We start from the raw sequence: 23,234 nt of genomic DNA, 5'->3' as shown, positions 1-23,234 counted from the left end.
CAGAATTATACTGTTTATTACTCGCATCCTAGGATCGGTATGGATATAAGAGTTTGTCAAAAATTTTCCAAAGCTTTTAAAGAGATTCAGTTGGCTATGAGGAACTACTATAAAGAGAGTTCACTAATTTTATTTTTATTTGTAAATTATGTAGTACACATCCGTCAAATCAGTAAAATTCATAATAAACTTATGTGCACATACATTTATAGCTTCCACATACAGACAGCTTCCTTCTTCCTCCCTCTTCCCCTCCCCATGACAATTGTTAAACATTTGCTGGCCCATCATTGCCTTAATCACATTTACAAATGATCCCCAAGGAGGGAGCAAACTTATTCAGGGTCGTATCTCACCTACTGGATGAGGGGCTTCTTGAGTAAAGAGCCCATGTCTGATTCAATCCTTTGTCTTCTATTTTGCCTAGCACAGAGCCTGTGCTCAGTAAGTGCTAAAAATGCTGAACAGTTAGTATATCTCAATAGGAGCATGTCAACTAATTGTTAATTCCATAAAATACCCATGGCAAGAGTAAAACACGTAGGCTCCCTGGTCCGTTATAATTTGGGACTAGCAATTAGAATGCAATTGCTGAGATGCAATTGCTGCTTCATTTGCAAGAAGCTCTCTGCTTGTTTCCATTTGGGATGGTAGCTGAGCCAGCCTCTCCATCCCTCAGCCATCTTTTCTATTTATGGTGCGGTCTTTGAAAGTCACCTTGTGTTTGGTATGCGGTGCCAGTGTGTTGGAGCATGGTGAAGACTGCAGCTGGAATGAGGAAGGAGAGACAAGAAAGATGAGAAGGTGCAGGGAGGTGATACTAGTTACACAACTAGCTCATTCCTTGTCAGGTGCCAGCGACTGTGCTGTACACTAGACACACAGTATTTTGTTTAAACCTCACAATCAACCTTGTGAAGCCATATTATCAACTCCATTTTACATTTAGGAAAATTGAGGCTTAGAGAGGTTAAATAAGTAGACGAGTCTGTAGCAGAGTTGGGATGCTCAGAGGAGGGTTGGTGCTGGCTGTGCCTGGTGGGCTGCTTCCCTGACTGAATGAGCTTTGGCAATAATATAGACCTTTCTTTTCTCATGGCCCATGATCCTGGCCGTGGATAATGTTTGGGATTATATTGTGGTATATATGTATACAAGCCTACCCCACGGGGATATTTGGGCTTTTTTGAGGCTGTTTGTGTCACCAGCACATTGAGGACTTTTCTGGAGTTGCTACAGGGCTCTGCTGTTCTGGAGATGCCTTAATGGTGCCTGTGCTGGTAATTTTCCTGGCTTCTTTCATGGAGGTCAGGTCCTTAGGCACTTGAGAAAGCGGGGCCCATAAGGAAGCCTGTTGCGTGCCAAGGTTGTCCTTAAAGCACCCAAGAGAAGGAGACTCCAGAACGCTCCTCAAGTGGCTTGTTCCACTGTTTGAAAAATTTTACTTCCAGGAATTTCCAATTTATATCCGCTCTGATTTTCTCACTGTATTTGAGTGCATTTCCCAGATAAGAGAACTCACACAGCCTCAGCCCTTGGGGATTTTGTGGATCTTGGGTTATGAGACGTTCTCAAGTGTGTTAGCACAGAAATATTGTGGTCCCAGAGGGCTCTGCAAGCCTCCTGGCACCCAAGTGTTCCCTCAAGCCAGGCCAGAAAGTGTTGGTGTGTGAGTAGCCCACCATCTGGCTGGGTGGCTTCTTCTCCCCACCCAGGTCTAATTGCAGAGGTATTTCCTAATTCCTTCTAATTCCTATGATATTTGCTGCCATAATGTGTCTCACAATGAACTCATTTGCTATTAATGTGAATGTAATATGCTGTTCCATAGGAATTCTGCTATAATTTAGCATTCATTAATGTCCACTTATTGTAAAGTGGTGCAGAAAACACTTTATTGCCCGTAAATTGCCAAAGCAGGTTCCCTGTGTGTATGTATGTTGTGTGTATCACTTAATGAGGTCTCTGTGAACTTGGGAACCCTAGTAAATATAAACTTCATATAAAGTCCCAGGTCATAAATCAAGCAACTACTGCAAATGACCGTACCATATAAAGATCAAATGTGCTCGGTTCCATCAAAGGGCTTAGATCTTTTGCAGTGTCCAAGGACATCCCAATACTTTGTTCCAATGACCCCATATCAAGGGTTCCTTCAGCCATATATATTCCCTGAGTTCTGCTAGGAGCTCCTAAATTCCTTCCATTGACCATTTGTTGCATTTCTAACCTGACAACCCCTCCCAGGGACAGCCACGTTTGCCTCCCTTGTTCATGGGAATTTTCCTCTGTGACACTTCTGAACACTAAGTGAACCAGTGCTTTTTGAACCCATCCCACTTAGAAGCTAAACTCCTGTCGCAATAGTTTCAGCTAGATTTAAGATCAAAGGCAGAGGTAAAAGTCAGTGTAGCAATGCAAAGCATTAATCTCCGATGTCAGATGCTTTCACTGTTGCTATTTTAAAAAAACATTTCAATAGCTTGACATATTTTTCATTTATATGCAATAGGAAAAATTTACTTTGCTTCATGCTGCATATTTACCAATACATCGTTCTGGGATTTCTCTCTCTCTCTCTGTCTTTTTTTTTTTTTTAAACAAAGGTCATCTGTGTACTAAAAATAATCCCAACAAAATAAAAGCAACACACCCATACCCCCACTCTTTATCCTTTTGATACCATTTTCTCTGTGATGTAACTGAGTGATTTTGCAGCAGAAAGCTCCAAAAATTAAACCTGAGCTTTCCAAATAGCTTCCTAATAACCGTTGCCCAAATCAATGGGGCTCCATGAATATTTTGACACAGTTTAAATGGGTTTGTATCCTCACCACTGAGATCTGGTGATTTAGCCTGTCAGGCTGCAAATGTGGAAATATCACCTCTCACTGAGCAAAGTCCAATATCTCATTAGAAATGAAAATAGAAGAGAAGGGAAGCACAAATGCTGTCAGTGGCGGTGAGGAAAGAAATTAAACCTCCGGAGGCCTGTATATCTTATACAAAAGATTATGCACTGCCAGGCTATATAAATCATGCCAGGGCTCTGGGGCTGCAATGGGCTAGAAAATAAAAAACCATAAAAGTGTCATATTGAAATACAGTCACTGAGAATTCTTTTATGATGAGTCTAAATTCGCCTGACATTCTCGCAAATTCAGGGGCCTGCTTGGGTTGTTTATCCCCGGCCTTTCTCTGTCAGTCACGAAGTCCCAGTTTCCACAGCAAATTATTCTAAACAGGGCTTATTATCAAGGCATAAAAAAGTTAAAACACAGATGGCTGGAGAGTTCCTGTTTAATTTAAATGCCCTGTGGCCCACATCAATGTGAGTCTGTCTTGCCCTAGATTTACTATCAATAAATTGGCTGCACTTATTAGATGGCAGAGCCCTAAGATGTTGGTGGGGAGTATTTCAAATAGAATTAACATGAAGAGATGCAGAGCCGTATCCTATCATCTGTGAAATATGGAGAAGGACAAGCAATACATAAACAGGTATGACCACTCGCACCCGGGTCTACACGGGTCAGCATGCCTCCACCAGGACGAAGAGCCTCATCTGTAATAGGAATTAATTATCATCTCAGGCTTAATTACCAGTGGCATTTTCTCCCTGAGTTCAAAAAAGTTTTTTTTTTTTTTCTTAAATAAATGATCAGCATAACACAAGCAAATGGTGATCCAGATATTCAGAGCAAGTATAGGAGGTTTGGGCCCAGAGAACCAACAGGGTACGTACAAGCATTTTATTTGGAATGACACACTGCCAGTTTGTGAAGATATGGGCTGGCTCTCTTCTTGGCTGATTTATCTTTCAGCCCGCTTGTGCATCAGCCAGTCACTCGGTGACATGGTCAGGTTTCTTGGTGTGCTGAGGACACTGTAGTGGGTGACTAGGCAAGTTAAGGAGATGCAGGGACGCCCCTTGAGGCAAACTGAGCTCAGGGGACCTGAGCTGGGTGTGGAGATCGACAGAATTCTGGGTGTACCAAAAGTTGCCATTAAATGTCCTATTTATGTGAAAGGACAACTGCAGGGTGGCATCATGGCCCTGGGAGAATGGGAGCTTCTTTTTTTTTTTTTTTTCCCTTGAGACAGGGTCTCACTCTGTTGCCCAGGCTCACTGCAACCAGGTTCAAGTGATTCTCCCACCTCAGCCTCCCTAGTAGCTGGGATTACAGGTGCACACCACCACGCCTGACTAATTTTTGTATTTTTTGGTAGAGATGGGGTTTCACCATGTTGGCCAGGCTGGTCTCAAACTCCTGACCTCAGGTGATCACCTGGCTGGGCCTCCCAAAGTCCTGGGAGGAGCTTCTTAAGCATCAACAGAAATGGGCTGGAGCCAGGCAGACCTGGGTTTCAGTCCCAACTTTGCCTTTCAGTAGGTGTGTGCCTGTGAGTTTGTGGCAAATTACTTGATTTATTCGATCTTTGATTTCTCTAGGGAAAAAGAGAATAGTCTAACCTACTTCTGCGGGTGCTAGTAAGGATTAAGTGAGAAGATATACACAGACCCAGCATGGTGCCGAGCACACTGTAAGCTTCAGCAAATGGTAACTATGGAAGACTCATCACAACCACCCTGTCTTACTACACAATGATGGTGGTCTCCTCTCTACCTGAGTCAGACCCATTTAAGGAGATGTGGAAGGAGAAATGCTCCAGGCTCCTCCCTTTTTCCAAAGAACAAAGTGAATGGAGACAAGCCATGACCTTGGTTTTATCACCCCCTTGCGTGGTCTGGCTGTAGGGGAAGAAAGATCACGGAGGGAATCTGCCACTCTTTTCCTCCAGGGTGACTTCTCAGGCTTTTGCACGGGCAATTCCACCTACATGTAAAATTTCCATAGGCCCAGGAAAGAAAGCAAGTCCAGCAAATGCTTGGCTAACTGTTGGCAACCTAGGACTTCTGAGATTTTGCTTATAAGGTTCACCCCAGTTCATGCCTTCAGATGCCCTTGTCTCTCTACAAAGCCAGCTCCCTTCAAGATTTGTAACTTGGCTTTGGTCAAATAACTTTGAAATTGAATGTTGTATCTCAAGATTGATGGTGCAGTAGGCATCAGGACCACATTTGTTTCCTGCCCATGACTTTTTGCGGGGAGGAGGGATGAATGCAGAAAGGTAGAGTACAATATCAAGGTCCACGAGGGGCGTTCTGATCCCCTGCCCTACCCCCACATACACACCAACACTACCTGCCTCTTAGCTTCTCTTGCAGCCAGCAGGCCTACTGATCCATCATTTATCACTGTGAGGAGGTGCCTAGAAATCAGGCCCTATGGTTTATCCATGTTGCCACCACTTGGAGGGTCCAGGAAGCCAGGTGCTAGTGGGTTTACTCTTGCAGTGATGCTGTGGGGCTCTACCCAGATTCTCCTTCAGGACCAAGGCATCATTCCCTCAGCTACCAGGAGCACTGCCTGCTGGTGGCTTACGGTGCAATCTCTTGGCCTTTGACCAAAGAGGGCTGTCTTGCTCAAGGTTCTGACCCCTCCTGGGGGTGTCTAGCATTCAATGACTGGCCAGTGTGGGGTACAAAGGCTGGACTCCTTTGCTCAGTTGGGCCAGCTCTAGGGGCCATCCCAATCCCTGTGTGGCTGGCTGAGGCCTCTCCTGCAGCCCAATCCTGCTGCCTGCATTCACTCACAGGTGTGGTCCAGAACAACTCTCCAATAGGCCCCCTGGACACAATCTCATCTCAGAGTCTGCTTCCTGGAAAATCTGACATGCCACAATGCCCCCAAAGTCCCTTGGGAGGAGGATTTCCTAATGAACGACCAGGGAGAAAAGACTTTCGGAATGTAAGAGAGAACAATGCGTGCCAACCACACCCCTGATGTAAATTCAATCTTCAGTCTCCATGACCAGCTTCCCCTCCTGCTCTCCCAGGTGGGTTGGAGGAGGAAGGTAGCTATAGATGTGGTTACAATAAGGTGTAGGCTAATGAGATGGTTGAGCCATATATATATATATATATATATTTCTAGAATGTCATCACAATCTGAAATTACCATTATCTGTCTAATCCTAAAGCCTTTAATCCATTCTTGGGCAAATTTCTGTGTTCTGCAGGGAAATCTAAAAATGAGCCTGTGGGGAGGCATGAGGACTGGGTCGTGAGGAGGAGTGGCTAGTTGATCACCTGTTGCATGTGCTTTGAATTAAATGATACAATTCTCTTGCATTATATCCAAAATTCCAATAAAGATCTGATATTTGAGTTTTGAAAGATTCATCTCTTATCCACATGTAAAATGATAAGGTGATAGTTTAATACCTTAAAAAGGACTAGTTGTGGGATAGCTTAGAGCAAGGTAATGCTTAGAGGGGAGAGGTGTGTGGGTTTGCAGGTAGCAGGGGGTTTGTAGGCTTAGGTGGAGGGAGCAAAGACAAGCGACACCTACTTTTAGTTTCTTAGCTGAATACTGTGATGGAATGAGCTCAGACAATGTTTCACAAAACACAGTGTCCATGTCCCTGGTCAAACCAAAGGGGATAGTAAATGCTACGCAGAAAAATTACTGTTTTCATTATTATGAATTTGTTACAGTTACCTTCTATGATGGCAAATGTTTTTGGTCTTCTATTTATAGGTAGTGATATAAAGTGATATAAAATTTTCTTTTAAAGTAAATTTATTTAAATACAAAACAACTGTTTAAATTAAATATTTAGTAGTACAAACGGCCTTCAGATATTATTAAAAAATCATTGCAGTGATGGTATGTGAACGATAAAAGTGTAGATACAGAATCTATTGGCTCAAGAATTAGAGCAGAGAGATTGCTATCTAGCACATTGTGGAAACTTAGCAAACAGTACACAAAATGCCAAATAACACCATCTAGGATGCATGTCAAACTGGTAAAACTGCTTACATTTTTGTTGTTTTTGATGTGTTCCTAACTAAGCTAGTTTTTCCCTCTTAATATAGAGCAAAATTGTTTGAGGACTTTGAGTGTCCGCCATGTTTGTATGGTTGATGAGACTTTGTTACTTATCATGTCCATGTCCATGTATTATTGCCCATTAATTACACACCCAAAATGTATCAGGTATCATTAAAGCCTATAAATGAAACATAAAAAGCTAGAGAACTTAAAGGGAATCGGGGTGAGGTGAGGGGAATCGTCCAGTCCAGAAGATTTCCAGACTAAATATAGAAGCACTTTAAGAACCTTGAGACGACTAGTGGTTTCAAGCTTTTTCAGTCACAGAATATTCTGTTCAAATAGTAGTAGATCTTACTAGGAAATACCCCAGTGCCATGGAGAAAATGACAAATAACTGCTTGATTGGAGAGGTGGGTGGGGTGCTGGGAACAGGAGAGTCCCTCAGGTGATACACAAATGAGTGTTCCTTCCTGTCTCTGCCGGTACCCGCACGCCACCCAGTTCCAGCCCACCCCTGAGGCTCTTGGGGTGTGGCACACTGTTTGAAAACCTAACCTGAAAGTTTCCTTTTTATTCTCTCTACAATTGTCATTTTGTGTCTGCGGTGTGGTCATGGGCTTTTATTTTATGGGATGATACCGTGACTGTATACTGTCTCCCAGAGTACAACAGACGTGCCTGTAGAGCCTATATCTATGTATTTAGGGGAAAAACAAACAAATGACCTAGACTACAAGCTCTGTCAGGACCTTGAGTTTCTTTTTGCTCATCATTGTGTAGCCCAGCACCTAGCAAATCTCCTGTCCACACTGAGTGAACAAACAAAAGAATAGAAGAGAAGTCAGTCAATGATAATTTTGAAAAATGGAAATAATGGGTCAAAGGGTGTGCACATTTTCAAATCTTGTAGTGAATGAGTTTCTTATGAAGACCAGCGGGGGCCACAGTGGCGAATGACATAGAAAAGCAAATGCAGGCCGGGCGCGGTGGCTCACGCCTGTAATCCCAGCACTTTGGGAGGCCGAGGCGGGTGGATCACGAGGTCAAGAGATCGAGACCATCCTGGTCAACATGGTGAAACCCCGTCTCTACTAAAAAATACAAAAAAATTAGCTGGGCATGGTGGCGCGTGCCTGTAATCCCAGCTACTCAGGAGGCTGAGGCAGGAGAATTGCCTGAACCCAGGAGGCGGAGGTTGCGGTGAGCCGAGATCGCGCCATTGCACTCCAGCCTGGGTAACGAGAGCGAAACTCCGTCTCAAAAAAAAAAAAAAATAAAAAATAAAATAAAATAAAATAAAATAAAAGCAAATGCAAATTTGAGATGCCCAGAGAAGAAAGAATACCAGTGATGGGTGGGTTTGGGGACCTGTGAGACTTGAGCCAAAGCACTTTTGGTTTGGATCACAAAGATGCTGTATGAAGGACTGGAAATACCACAGTAATCCTTCCCAAAGCCAGTCAGAAGCTTAGCTCAGAGCAGAAGTCAAGTGTTGGCTTAAAAGACATAACTCAGCAGCCTGTGGGGCAGCTCTGGGTGCCCATGCCATGGAGGAGCAAGCAGGAGTAGCTGCGTGCCCAACAGCTGCCCTGATGAGTCTGCCCAATCCGAGCCTCAGTCACTGGGCTGGGAGTGTGCTCCTGTCATACATGTACAAAGTGTCCCCATCGCTCCCCGGCTCTTCCTTTCTCCACCTCCCTGAGCCATTCTGCAAGGTAGCGGGTGTTTTCCATCTCTTCACCAAGCTTTTCCAGAAAGCCCAGCCCTTGGGGAGCCTCTTCAGCCCCTGAACACTCCTTGTCCTCATGGCCCATCCCTGCCTGGGTGGCTCGCTGGATATGCACCGGGAGTCTCCCTAACTGGATGGCAGGTTAGGGAGGGTGGGGTCTGCCACAATTTCACACTCTCCCTGCCTCTCAAGGGATGCTCCCTAAGGCCACCTGGTTGACTGAATGACACTGAGAAATCTTGCAGCTTCTGGGGATGCTCCATTTCCAGTTCTCTCCTGATCCATATGCTTTTTTGGGATTATCCAGGCCATGAAGGCTCACAGACTGGATCACGAGTAGGTTTTCAGAGACTGAAGAGGGGCTTGATTTCTTCAAGCCTCACAGTGGAAAACTCCCTGGAGGTGCAGCATCTCCTCGTAGGACATTCCCACCCATAAGCGTCACCTGCTATATGCTGAAGCAACTTGCTGCACAGAGAAATTTGTTTAAAAGCTCTGCTGGCATAATTTCAGGTGGATTCAGCTAATCTACTCTGAAGGAACATGCACACATACACACACACACACACACACACACACACGGACACAGTGAGATTATTCATAGTGAAGGACTTAGTGACCCACTTTAAAGGCAGCTGTATGCAACCACCTTGGATAAACAAAGAAACCTGTAAATGAAGTGATGAGGTGTGATCTGTGACATTATCCTCACCTAAGAACTATAATTTGAAATTATACTTCCATTAACCATCCCTTCTGACTCTATTCTTTTGAAAGACGGAGCCAAGAGTCGGAGAGGAGGGAGGAGAGCACCTTGATGGGTAGAATCTTAAGTTCATGGGCCACTCAACTGGAGACTTGCAGGGGACTTGCCTCCTCCAGGCCACTTGGTCCCAGGCCCGGCTCCAAGAGGCGGTTGCCAGGGCTGGGGGTGTGAAAATCCAGCTCACTCTCTGCCCCTCTTTCCTTTGCATGTTCTGGTTCCTGTTTCTGGCCTTGAATAATGGGAGAGAAAAGCAGAAAAATGCTTTGTTTAGGGGCTCAGTCTTTGGAGACAGCGGCGGGGAAGGGCAGGAGACAGGTTTAACTTCCTGTTACACCAGGCAGTGGGACCTTGAATAATTTGCTCAACATCTCCAAGCTTTGGTTTCCTCATCTGAAAATGAGTTGACATTTACCTCACAAGATTCTTGTGAAAAATAAATGGAATAATAATTGTCAAGCTTTTAGCATAGGCACATAGGAGGAGTTCAGTAGGTGCATGTATTCCCCAACTGTTTATTAAGCACCTACTATGTGCCAGGCATTGTTCTAGGCACTTGGGCCACATCAGTGAATGGTGGCTAGTGTTATGGGACCCAGCCAGCTTGAATCCTGGTGGGGTGTGCTGTGTGTGAGGTTGGAGAGAAGCGTGGCTGAGCTTGTGCTAGGGTATCTCCATATACTATTTCTACTGAACCTCAGAGAGAGCAGTGGGAAGGGAGAATGAGGGGGTCACATGATTGCCCACACCCTCAGAGAGACCTGGGTCCCTTCCCCATTGGTAGCTGGAACACAAAACTCCCACAGTTGAGTCAAGTGCATGGGTCCCCTGTCCTCTCACGGGATAGGGGGGTACCCAGTGATGTGGCCGAGAGCCTCCCTCCCCCCTCCTCCGAGCTCAGGTTGGCTCCAGCTGCCTCTCCCTGGAAGCTGCTGTGGGCCTTCTCTTCTTGTTCTGGGTTTCAGTAGCACTGCCAGAAGAATGGGTTTAGTTAGGCATGGAGTATACACAGGCTTCACTTGCAAGCAGTTTTCAGATCTCTTCCTCAATTCACTCTTTCCCTCCATTTGCCTTGTCTGGTTTACCATGGTGCTGGCCGCTGCTCCCAGGGGTCAAGATTTGAGCACCTAAGAGACTTAGGGACAGAGGTGACCCTGTAGAAGTTAGGGTGGCACATTCATTTCCACAAACTGTTCCTTGGGAAGACAACCACAAAAAGGCATAGAGGAAGCTGGAGTCACAGATCTTGCACATAGCAGCAGGAGTCATTTTGCCTGTTGGAGATTAAGAGGTGTAGTTTCCATGTCGATTACAGGTGGGAAATCAGCCAAGCTCAGTGCTGTTCTCTCAACCTTTCTGTATTTTAGGACATCTGTGCAGCTTTCCCATTCCTGTGGACAGAGGCAGGAATGTCACCTCCTGACACAGGAGAGCTTGTGTTAGCAGAGCTCTGGGAAAAAGGTATATTTGGGATTTCCCAGCAGCTCCTGTGCCAGGGCTTGGATATTTAGATATCCAAATATCTATCCTGCAGCAATGGATATTTAGAGCAATCCACATGCACAGTACCGATGGCTGGTGCCCAGGGGAGCCTGACAGTCTCTTATCGGTAGCAGAAGAAAGTTTGCTTCTTGAACCAATTAATAAGGAAGCATGGGCCAAGGTCCCCAAACGAGGGGATTTTTTTCAGCACATCGCAGCATTCGGCACAGCTCTGGGGCACTTTAGGTATAGGCCTGAGGCAACAACAGCGGGGAAAAAACTCCATTCTCAGTCAGGCTACCCCAGTGTGCTACCAATAGGGATTTCAGAGTTCCTCAGGAGGGACTGCGTCCCTAGGCCCTGGGACACCTTGCAGACCCGTCTGTTACTATTGAAAGGGTCCAGGCCCACCCCACTGCTGGCCTGTGGTTCTCTTCTTCCCTTTCACCCTAGCTTGTTCGCCTAGGACACCATCACTAGGAAGGGGGATGGCTAACCAAGAGAGTCAGGTCGCCAGGGACCCGCTCCCACGCTGGTTAATAATGATCTCCCTTCTCCTCTGCTTCCCAGGACCAGAAATATCTCCAAGAGCACCAGCAACCTCAGCTATCTGGACCCGAAGTGGATATGCTCAGAGGCATCCTGGCCCACCCCACCCCTGACCCCAGAGAAGATGCTGCCGCATTCAGAAGACGCCAGAGGCAGCCACACTGCAAGTCTGGAAGGATCGAGCAAGGCAGGCTGCTCAGTGAAGGCTTCCTCTCCTGTAGCAGGAAGAGCAATGTTAAGAACAAATACGCTGGGCTGGACTACCCTGGAGATGTAATGACCAGAGCTGAGACCCCCGAGACCAGAGTGACTATGGAGAGCTGTCGTCACCTTGTTCCTGACCATCTAATGCCTCTCAGCTCCAGGAGGCCACTGAGGTGAAACCGAAGGCTGGTTTTCCTTGGAAGCCGGCAGCCTGTCCACCTGTTCCAATTCCCTGCCTCTTGCAGCCTCCGCTCAAACACTACCATGGTTTGGGAGCACTGTAAGACAGAGTGAAAACAGACACCTCTGCCCACATATACCTCTGTCTCCTCTCATTTACTCAGATTAAATGCTTTCTTTCCTTGTTTTACACTGCTAGGGTTTTCATCACCCTGTTTTTTCTTTCTCTACATCAGCTACAAGAAAAAGGAGCTACTGAGCAACTAAGATGTCACAACTGTTTTCACAGTTTTATTAATGAGTTATTATACTCATTTTACAGATACAGAGTTACCATTATAATATTGCTCCATCACCCACTCATCCATTCACGCATCTGTCCATCCATCCATCCACCCATTTGTCCACTTCCAAAATGGTCATTTCATGTCTAGTATGAGCCAAACAAAGTGCTCGCTACTTTGGACTCTGAATCCAGTGCTCTTTCTACTTCACCATAGACATATGCCCCTCGAGTATGTGGGAACTTGATTCATTCAACAAATATTTGTTGTCTACCTCCAACGTACTGGCATGTTCTAAATGCATCCAATGAAACCATAGTGAAACAAACAAACAAACAAAAAACCCATTCCTTCAAGGAGATTGTTTTGGATTGGTGAAGACAGACAAAATAAAAATAATAAAGTCAAATATATGTGTTCATGATACGTGCCATGGAGAAGAACAACACCCAGTAGTAAATGGGGCAATTAACAAATCTAATGTAAATAAATTATTTCCATGAAATCATTGACTCACCAACAGAGGGGACACACTTTGGTCCACAGTAAAATATTCCTTGTTATTAATAATTTCTTCTTCTAAAGTATGTCAGGGGCTGCCAAGCGGCTCTCCTGTTTCCTCTTCCTTGGGGCTGATTGCATCCCATGATGTGTCCCAGGTTTTGAGATGCTCCTTATGAATGAAAATAGAACTGTCTGGTTCCTCCATCCATAGCGAGGGAGCCTGGACAGAAATAACTTCTGTGCATTTCTCCAGCTACATTTAGTGAAGTAATGCTTTTTCTTTAAGATGTCCCATAAAACCTTATTGATTTGGCTCAGTTGTTTGAAATTTATGATGCTTTAGATAGGCTTTGGCCTGAGATTGCCTTGAGGAATGGTGCAGGTAAGCAAATTAAGAATAAAAATAAGATTGCAAAAAATTGCACCACTTAAGGGAATAAGTTGCTTTTTTCATTATCTTGAATAATTTGTTCTTAAACGCATCAGAGGGACCAAATCATAGTTGACTGATCGGCTCGTTATAAATAATTCTCACCTGTTCCTAAAAGTGGGGGCTGTTGTGTACTTGCTACCTCCATTTCGACAATATTGTGCTTCAAGCCTATTGGATTTGAAAGTAATAAAAGTGGCTTTTTAAAAATAAATATTCCAGAATGAGCACTTCATTAAATCGAGACCCACCTTTTACCCAAATTTAGCTAGACTTTAATGTGCATCAGGCATCTCCAATCTGAGCTTTTCCTATAGTCTATTTCAAAAGACATATTTGTTCAGCCTTATCAGTAAGGTACTCAATCACGCTTCCCTTGTATCAGGCACCTCAAGGGCAGGAGATAACACAAATGTGCTTGGTTTTTAATAGCTGAAAATATGTCTACGTGAGGTTAACTGTGTTTACCCAAAGCCAGATACCTGAATGGAGTGTAAAAAATTAAGGTAATTATTAATGCCTCCAAATAGCTGGATGATGGTGTCATATTTGCAATGCATAGATTACGCCATCATGGCAGATTTGGGACATTTTGGGAGGTTGGGAATAGGAGAGGGATGGGTGGCAGTGAGTAACATCAGATTGGGTGGATATGTAATTCCAAAGTTGGAATTAGTGTCCCCATTTTAACAGCAATTCCTTTATTTAACAGCAATTCTTTTCTGTTTATCATTTTAGGAAAAACTAGAAAATACAGAAATATATCAAGAAGAAAAAAATTTAAAAATCAACCTGAATCCCACCAACCAGAGACAGCTATTAATTATTGTGGTATATTTATTGTAAGTTTCTTTCTTTCTTTCTTTATGCAAACATATTTTTAAAGAATGTAAAGTATTATATTGTTTTTACAACTTTAAATGCTGCTTTTTCACTTAATACAATTAGGACTTTTTTCATGTTAATAATACTTCCTGAAAACACAAATATCTAATGGTTACATCATAATTTATTCACTTTCCCTTGTTGATGAACATTTAGGTTGCTTTTATTTTTTCTTGCTTATATAAAATAAGCACTCTTGAACATAAATACATGCTAACAGCTCTGGAAATTACTCCATGCCTTTATTCTTTTTTTTCTTTTTCTTTTTTTTTTTTTGAGACAGGGTCTCACTCTGTCACCCAGGCTGGAGTACAATGGCATGATCTCTGCCTCCCGGTTTCAAGCCATTCTTGTGCCTCAGCCTCCTGAGTAGCTGGGGCCACAGGCATGTGCCACCATGCCTGGCTAATTTTTGCATTTTTTGATAGAGATGGGGTTTCACTGTGTTGGTCAGGCTGATCTCAAACTCCTGGCCTCAAGAGATCCACCCATCTCAGCCTCCCAAAGTGCTCAGATTACAGGTGTGAGCCATTGCACCCAGCCATGCCTTTATTCTTGATCACCTTCCCTGCCTTTGGAGTGGTTATGGAGACATAAAGTATGCCTAAGATCCTGATAATAGAATAGATGGTTTATTTGTGGCAAGGATATTTTGCATTGATCAATTGCATTTAATCAATTAATTACTTTTTCAACAGGAATTTACTAAAGTCATGTATGCTAGGCACTGTGGAGGGACTGCAAAAAGATTTCAAGGACTGCACCATCTTGTTGGAAAGATGCCTAGACAGCACTTGAGAAACCCTGATCGTGTTTGATGACACGTAACTGCTAACAGTTACATGGAACTTTCTATATGCTGTATACAAACATACAAATGTATGTATGTATATTTACTTAACCCTCACAACAGCTACTGCTATTATTATGAATCCTGTTTTAATGTGAGGAAACCAAAACATGGAGACGTTAAGTAATTTGCCCAAGATTACACAGCTAATATTGGTGGAACTGTGATTAGGATCCAGGCATTCAGGTTCCAGAGTTCATACTCTTCACATACCACATGTATCTCGAATATAACAATATAGAGAAAAAGAATTATAGAAAGTATATGTCTAGGTAAGCATTTTCCAGAGGTGACTTTTTTTTTTATTTTTTTGCATTGGGTTTGTAAACTTTCAACAATAAAGCAGGTTGGACTTTATATCAGTCAAAGCTATTCTGATGTCACCTTTCCCAATGTTAAGGATGTTAATGAGAATTGCTAATCCAAGAGAAGCAAATAATCGCATCTGATTTGGGTAAGTCAATTATCTGAAAGTAGAAGAATCACCCTTCCACCTAAGGAACCTCTGAGGGAAGTACTGGAAAAATAATGCTTTGTAATAAGCCTAGTAGGGCTTTTGATTTGTAATAAATAACTTTTAGTAAATGTCATTTCAATTCCTATACTTTTTAAAAAGTTCATTGAATGAATTAAAGAACAAATGAATGAGCAATGCTTTTGGCTATAGGCTTTCAGAAGATGTAGTAGTGTGAAACAGACTCAGTGGTGTGCTGGCACCAGCTCTTACTGGCTTGCATCTCTTTTCCACTCGTGTTCAATGACTTTGCGTTGGTAGCTTGACATCAGCCATGGTGGGAACATTTAAACTGAAGAACTCAGAAAATGATTCATTCATATTACAGAGCTTTTTTTGTTTTCCTGGAGCTAGGTGTTAAGCATTTACCAGCATACCACTGCCTAGACTCATGAGGAAATTCACAAGTGAGAAGAAATTCTGCCACTCCAGGAGATGGAAGTGTCATGAGAATATCAACTTGAATCTTTTTATCTGTTGCCTTTTAAATTGGGTCATTTCAGAGTGTGAGTAGACTTTGTTAAGACAGTTGAGATATTTAGGTAGGTAGAGGGGTGAGTGCAGTTGAAGAGTAAAGGCTGTTTGGGGCGGACAAAAGAGTGATAGCACTCTCTGAAGTGCTCTGCCACCAGCAGTAAAAGTCAGGAGAAGGGCCTAGCACAGGGCACCCGATCTGTCCAGTGTAAGCGAGTGCTGACTCAAAGGCCTGCAATTCAGGCCAGTGCTCAGGAGCACTGTCAGTTTCAGCCAGGCCCAACTCTCTTTTCCAGGCCCATGGCATGGATGGTACCCAGAATCCAGGCAGACAGTGCTGGTGGATACACCTAGGAGGTCCTGGTGGAGGACCATTTGTATGCAGAGATAAGGAAATAGAGATGTATGAGCTGGAAGAAAATCTTTTATGTCTGATTCAATTCCCTCATTTCACAGGTAAGGAAAATGGGCCCCAAAGAATGAAGTGGTGATGTCCTGAGGTCATGAGGCTGGTTTATAGCAAGGATCTGGATCAGACAGCAGGGTGTGACCCTCAGCTCTCCCTGTACTTGCTGCTTGACATTGGATAGATTATTCAGCCCTATGTGTTTTCTCATAAATACATAGAGCTTACATACAAATAGTGTGAGAGCTTGCATATAGTAAGCTCTCAATAGATATTAATAATACTGGCCGGGAGCAGTGGCTCACACCTGTAATACCAGCACTCTGGGAGGCTGAGGTGGGTGGATCCCTTGAAGTCAGGAGTTGGTGAAACCTGGTCTGTACTAAAAATACAAAAAAATTAGCTGGGCATGGTGGTGGGCACCTATAATCCCAGCTACTCAGGAGGCTGAGACAAGAGAATCACTTGGACCTAAAAGGCAGAGTTTGCAGTGAGCCCAGATCGTGCTACTGCACTCCAGCCTGGGTGAGAGAACCAGACTCCATCTCAAAAAAAAAAAATAATACAGAGTGCTTGTGTTGGCACTGTTCTCTTTTATAGCCAGAAAGAGAGAGAGAAAGGAAGATTACAGAAAAGAAAAATATATTAATATGTTAAAAGCGTAATACTGCTAATTAATAATGTATTAATTCAATATACTATTGTATCAAAAATGAGGATACTATTAATTAATATTATATGGAAAACCACCATACACATTGGTAAAGCATTAATATTTTCAAATCTCCAATCCAAGAATTTCCCCCAAATCCAGATTGTGCAGGTATTTTAGTGAATGATTCACCCCACAGCATTACTTATTACATTTTTGTTTAAACTTCACTGGATTTGTAGTTGAACGAGGGGTCAGGTAATCACCAGACATCTTGAAAGGGCACATGCTCCCTCAGGCCTTTTCTTGGAGAAAGTTTAAAGAAACCTCTTCCCTCCCATCAGGGAGGCCAACCAGGAGTCCCTTTATGTTGACAGCGAGGGTATTTGGGGCTACACCTCTTTCAAGTGCTCTGCTACCAGCAGTAAAAGTCAGGAGAGGGCCCTGGCACAGGACACACCTGATCTGTTTGGCGCGAGTGAGTGCTGAGTCAAAAGCCTGCAATTAAGGCCAGTGGCTGGGAGGAGGCCTGGTGCCTGCCTCTCCTTGCTTTGCCTCACCCCACCCAAACACAGGTCATGTTCATCATCTGCTAGCCAGCAAGGAAGATGTGTGGGGTACAGGTTACAGGGACTGAGCCTGGAGCCTGACTCTCTGGGTTCTACCACTTGCTTTCTTCATTTCCAAAGGCAAAGCACTTGACCTCTCTGAGCCTCTATTTCTTCATCCATAAAATAGGGATGATGATAAAAGTGACTGCTTCATAGGAATGTTGAGAGGATCAACTCAAGTAACAGATGACAAGTGGCACATAATAAGTACTCTGTTTCATGTTTCTAGTTTATTTTATTTTAGGTTTTTTACTGTGGTAAAATATACATAACATAAAATTTGCTGTTTTACTGTTTTTAAGTGTAAGTGGCATTGAGTATATTCACATTGTCGTGCAACCATCAATACCGTCCACCTCCAGACTTCTCCATCATCCCAAAATGAAACTCTACTCATTAAACAATAACTCTTCATTCCCGCTTCCCCTTAGCCTCTGGGAGCCATTGTTCTTTGCCCATTTTTAAATGGAGGTTGTTGCTGGGTTGTGGGAGTTCTTTACGCTGGATATTAATCCTTTACCAATAGATAATTTGAATTTTTTTCCTATTCTGTGGGTTGCCTTGGCCATGTCTTTTGATGCACAAAAGATTTTAATTTTGATGAAGTCTAGTTTACCTATTTTTTCTTTTATTGCCTGTGTTTTGGTGTTAATTCCAAGAAATCATTGAAAAATTCAATGTCATGAAATTTTGCCCCTATTTTCTCCTAAGAGTTTTATAGTTTTAGCTCCGCTGTTTAGGTCTTTGATCCACTTTGAGTTAATTTTTGTATATGTGTAAGGTAATGGTACAACTTCATCCTTTTGCATGTGGATATCCAGTTTTTCCAGCACTATTCATTGAAAAAAATACTGTCTTTTCTCCATTGAATGGTCTTGGCACCCCTGTAGAAAATCATTTGACCCTATATATTAAGGTTTGTTTCTGACTTCGTTGGTCTGTGCGTCTGTCTTTATGCCAGCACCACTCTGTTTTGATTACTGTAGCTCTATAGCAAGTTTTGAAATCAGGAATTGTGAGACCTTCAACTTTGTTCTTCATTTTTCAGGATTGTTTTGGCTATTCTGGGCCCCTTGAGATTCCATATGAATTCTAGGATGGGTTTATCTATTTCTATAAAAAATGTGGCTGGAATTTTGATAGGAGTTGCACTGAATCTGTAGATCACTTTGGGTATTATTGACATCTTAACAGTATGAAGTCTTCCAGTCCACAAACACAAGGTATCTTTTCATTTATTTATGTCTTTAATTTCTTTTAGCAACATTTTGTGTTTTCAGCGTACAAGTTCTTTGCCTCCTTGGTTAAATTTATTCCTATTTAATTTATTTTTAACACTAAAATAATGCTAAATTTGTGTGTGGTTTTATCCGAAAACTTTACAAATATTAACTTTTTAATCCTTACAACATTCTGCAGATGGGAGAAACTGAGGTTAAAAATATAGAAATAAAGGTGTAGCAAAAAGGTAAATAAAATACTGTGATGAATAATATAATAGGAGAAATATGTTTGTCAACACATACAAATATTTACGTATATATACAATATATGTTGACAAGATAAAGCAAGGTAAATGTGTGTGTGTGTGTGTGTGTGTGTGTGTGTTTAATTATTTTTTATGCCTTTGTTTTGGGAGTGGTTAAAGGTGTGGCACATACCAGGATAATGTGAATTGATTTATGCCTTTTGCTATAATGTAGATGAATAATTCCCACACTTTGAAATTTTCCTACCCTATTATTATTTCCTTTTTGTAACCTTCCCACTCCTATTTCACACCTCCTAAAAGTGCCACCAAGCATATATTTAATTTTTAGCATAAAGTAAATTAAGGCTCTCCATTATGATCTTTTAGAGAGTTCTGCAAAACCTTTTGAGGTACCTGGAAACACCTAAGTGTATTGGAAACCAGGGTTTGAGAATTATTAGACAAAATACCTACCTGGTTGATATTCAAACTGACTATTTAAAGATATTTTCTTACTAAGACCTTCAGAGCAAGTCAAAGATAAATGTTTTGGGGGCCTTTTCCTTTGGTTCCCATCTTTGTGCCATGATGTTAGACTGTAAAAGCCAGCTTGGGGTGTGGGCTTGAGTTTCACTATATTTCTGAAGCAGGCAGGGTGACAGGCTAGAGTTGTCTGTGTGGGGAGTTAGTCAGGAAGCCTGGCTTCGGTGGACGATAAGACTCAGCCTGAGCAGCAGATCCCTGGAGGGCCAAGCTCTGTCTCTAAGATGCCAAATCCAGGGTCTCCCAACCATGGCCTCTCTGGGATTCTGGTCGTTAATCAACTAAAAGGTGAGTCTCATTTGCCAGCCTGCCTCCTAAGTAACTTCCAAGCAGTAGTAGAATTCATTCATTCCTGCATTTATGCCTGAGTAAATAACCTCAATACGTATCTATTGAGCTTTTTGCCAAAGTATAGCAATAATGCCTAAGTCCAATCTCAAGGAATAAGTAGCAGTGTGTCAGGTAGACAAGGGAGGTTTATCAATCTGGGCCCAATCAGGAGAGCAAAACTATACCATAGTTTGAACAGGAGAAGCTTAATATGAGGAATTGTTGACTATATCAGGAATTGGAGTAACAAGTTATTGGCTAGAAATAAGTAAAGAGAATTGAAAAAATATAAGCATAGCAGATCCAAGGAGAAGCCACTGCCCCCAGGCCTGAAATTCAGATCTTGTTGGAGGGGACATGGCCGTGGCTCACAGATTGGCAGAGAAGATGCTATGTTGCTGTGCTGGTGGAACTTTCTGGAACCTGGAACTTGCCAGAAGTCCCCTCATGCAGGGTATTGGGGAAGGCTATTCATGAGAAGGTGTCTCACAGGAGGCACTCTGATATAAAACTGCCCCAAGCTGAGGGATGCTAGGGGAAGCTACTGGTTACAGGGCATGCAGGAGCTGGGCCCTGGCACTGGGAAGTGCTAGAGAGGCCTGCTGAGCAAGTTCATGGGAAGCAGGAAGCAAACCCTTTTCCTCCTGCAGTGTCTCTCCAGCACCCTCTACTGACAAAGCTTAACATCGTGTCGGCTGACAAAGAAAAAAAATCATCAAAGGGCCCAGATCTATTTTCACGGAGAATGCAAAATGGGTGAATTTGGAGCAGAGAGGCAATATATTGATAACCAGCACAATATATTGATAACCAGCACAAGAGGGCAGGTTCCAGGTGGAGGGAATATCATGTGCAAAGGCGAGAAGGCATGAGAGGATGTGTCAGATTCTGGGAGTGGCAGGTTTTTATTTTGACAACCAGAAGAAGGTCATCCACATCTATCTATCTCTGATCTCCTTAACCACAGTGTATGTTTCTAGAAGGGTCTGAAATGGTAGTTTTATACCCCTGTATATAAAACCTCGACACAATCAGGCTCAATAACTATTGATTGATTAATTGTTGCAATACTTTGGATTATTCTATTTGACAAGTTTAAAATGAGCTGTCAAGGCATGCTGCCTGCATTTTTAGAAGTATAGGTTTCAGCTGTAGGAGCTGGTTCCTCTCTACTACATGTGGAATATTGTGTCCGTTCAGAACTCCCTACCTAATGAAGGTTACTGAGAAACAAAAAGCAGTAACAACACAAAGCACAAAGGGTGAAGTGCCCAGGATGGTCAAGTGTTTGGAAACTTTATTTTGCTACAGTTGCATCCTGTTTGTTCTCATGCTTCCTGGCCACTCCCTAGATTTCCTGTTCTGTACCCATCACAAAAATGTTATTTACCAGGATTTGGTCCTCAGTCCCTGTATGCTGGCTAACTTCATCCACATCCATATCCATATCTTTTTTTTTTTTTTTTTTTGAGACAGGGTCTCTTTCTGTCACCCAGGCTGGAGTGCAGTGATACAATCTCAGCTCAAGGCAACCTCTGTCTTCCGGGTTCAAGCGATTCTTCTGCCTCAGCTTCCCAAGTAGCTGGGACTACAGGCATGTGCCACCACGCCCAGCTAATTTTTGTATTTTTAGTAGAGACAGGGTTTCACCATGTTGGCCAGGAGAGTCTCAATCTCCTGACCTCGTGGTCCGCCCACCTCAGCTTCCCAAAGTGCTGGGATTACAGGCATGAGCCACCACGCCCGGCCTACACCCATGTCTTTAATGGCATTTATGGGACTGTGACTCATAAACCCAAATCTCCTGCCCAGATCTCTCCTCTGAGGTCTGATACCACCCGCTCAACATCACTTGTGTCTCACAGACACTGCAGACTTGACACATGCGAAGTGGCACTCCCTAGCTCCCTGTTCCACAACTGGTTTTCCCTGTCTTTCGTCTTAGGATGTCACCATCCACTCAAGCCAGAAAAATGGGGTTGAATTTCCCTCTCCTGCACGCCCAGATTCAAGTCTTACTGATTCAGTATTTTCAGCACATTCCTAGTGCATCCATTTCTTGCCATTCCCCCCAGCTGCTATTTTTGGTGAGGCCAGGGTCATCTCTCCCCCTGCTCTCAGGATGACCTCCTCATGGACAACCCTGTCATCAGCTTGTCCCTCTTGAGTTGCTTCTGTACCCAGTAGTCAAGAAAATCTTTCTCAAGCTGAGATATTATTATGTTATCTCCCTGCTTAAAACTCTTTGGCATGACTTTCAAATGTCCTTGGCAATCTGATTCTGTCTTTCCTCTCCAGCGTTATCTCTTATTACACCACCACCCTATGCCCTCTGTCTCCCACCACCAAACCTCTCCAGCAATGCCACTGGGCCTTTGCACATACTGTTCCCAGTGCCTGGAATAGCCTCTCACTCTCTCCTTCCCTATCCACTGCTGCTATCTCCTTTGAATGTCCATCCCAGATCTAGTAATTCTTCCCTTCCATCCTATAAGCTCTTTCAAGGCAGGAATCATGACGTACTCATCTTTGCATCCCAAGCACCCAGGAAGCTGCCTAGAAGAGTGGAAACTAAATTGTATTGAATTAACTTTTTCCTGAGCCAGGAGAATAATGTGAGAAGCAGGAGAGAGAGGACCACGTGGTTGCTGACTCTGAACAATGAGAGTGCTATTACGTAAAAGAGGAAATTCTGAGTTCCTCACGAAAATGTAGAAACCAAAATAGCAGGTGGGTTTCCAAGGAGATAAAATCTAAGTTCATATATAGGAGATTTTAGTAATCCCATCTACCTAATAGTGGCAGTGTTGAAAATTAGTGAGTGTCCTCTACTGGAAATGCTCATAAGTAGGCACTCTATGTCCACTGAGCAATTTCTGCTGTGGGGTGTTTTGAGCAGATAGGCTCTGAAACCCTTCTGGACCCAGAGTTCCATGATTCTAGATGCAACATAGAGAGAATTAATTTACAGTGACCTAGGATTTGCCCTCTAAGAACTTAATAATGGTATCTCACTAAGATGTTTCCTGGTGAATAATGACTTGAATAAATGCCTTTGAGAATCAGAGTATAGTTGGTAATCAGTGGCATCCCTGAGGATGGATGTGGCATTCATAAATCTGAGGAAGCTTCAGGAGTTGGTGATAGGACTCAGGATGGACAGGTAGCATGCCACGATGTGGCAGAGCAGAGGTGGGCAAAGCTTGATTCCAGGAGTTCCTGCAGATGGTGTCCCAGGTGTGGTCCCGTAGGTGGGCAAAGTTCTGTATGATGGGAACCTGGTGGCAGATGAGTGGCAGTCCAGGCAGGCTAGGGTAGTGCAGGGCCTCCAGGTCAGAATAACTGGCAAAAACCAGTCAGGACCCCCCTCTCGGGCACCTGAGGTGGCAGCACAGACACAAGCACTAAGGCAGAGATCCTGCTGCTGTGGCTGGGCAATAGGAGGAGGCCATGTTTATGAGCATTCTG

At 43.3% G+C, this 23,234-nt stretch overlaps 1 protein-coding gene across 1 annotated transcript in view; it reads left to right on the top strand.

The window, feature by feature from the left end:
* LOC105714011 (uncharacterized) overlaps nt 1-15,369 on the top strand; it is a 92,297-nt gene extending 76,928 nt beyond the window's left edge. The window contains exons 5-7 of the mRNA XM_064380320.1: nt 11,450-11,805; nt 13,769-13,872; nt 14,614-15,369. The gene's annotated coding sequence lies outside the window, so the exon portion shown is untranslated. The remainder of the gene's footprint in view (nt 1-11,449; nt 11,806-13,768; nt 13,873-14,613) is intronic.
* The last annotated feature ends 7,865 nt before the right edge of the window (nt 15,370-23,234 follow it).

This window comes from Aotus nancymaae, unplaced genomic scaffold (assembly GCF_030222135.1).
Source record: "Aotus nancymaae isolate 86718 unplaced genomic scaffold, 86718_ANA_hifiasm-v0.15.2.pri h1tg000025l, whole genome shotgun sequence".
Lineage (NCBI taxonomy): Eukaryota > Metazoa > Chordata > Mammalia > Primates > Aotidae > Aotus > Aotus nancymaae.
The sequence above is the reverse complement of the archived record's forward strand: the minus strand, read 5'-3'. Positions and strand labels throughout refer to the sequence as shown.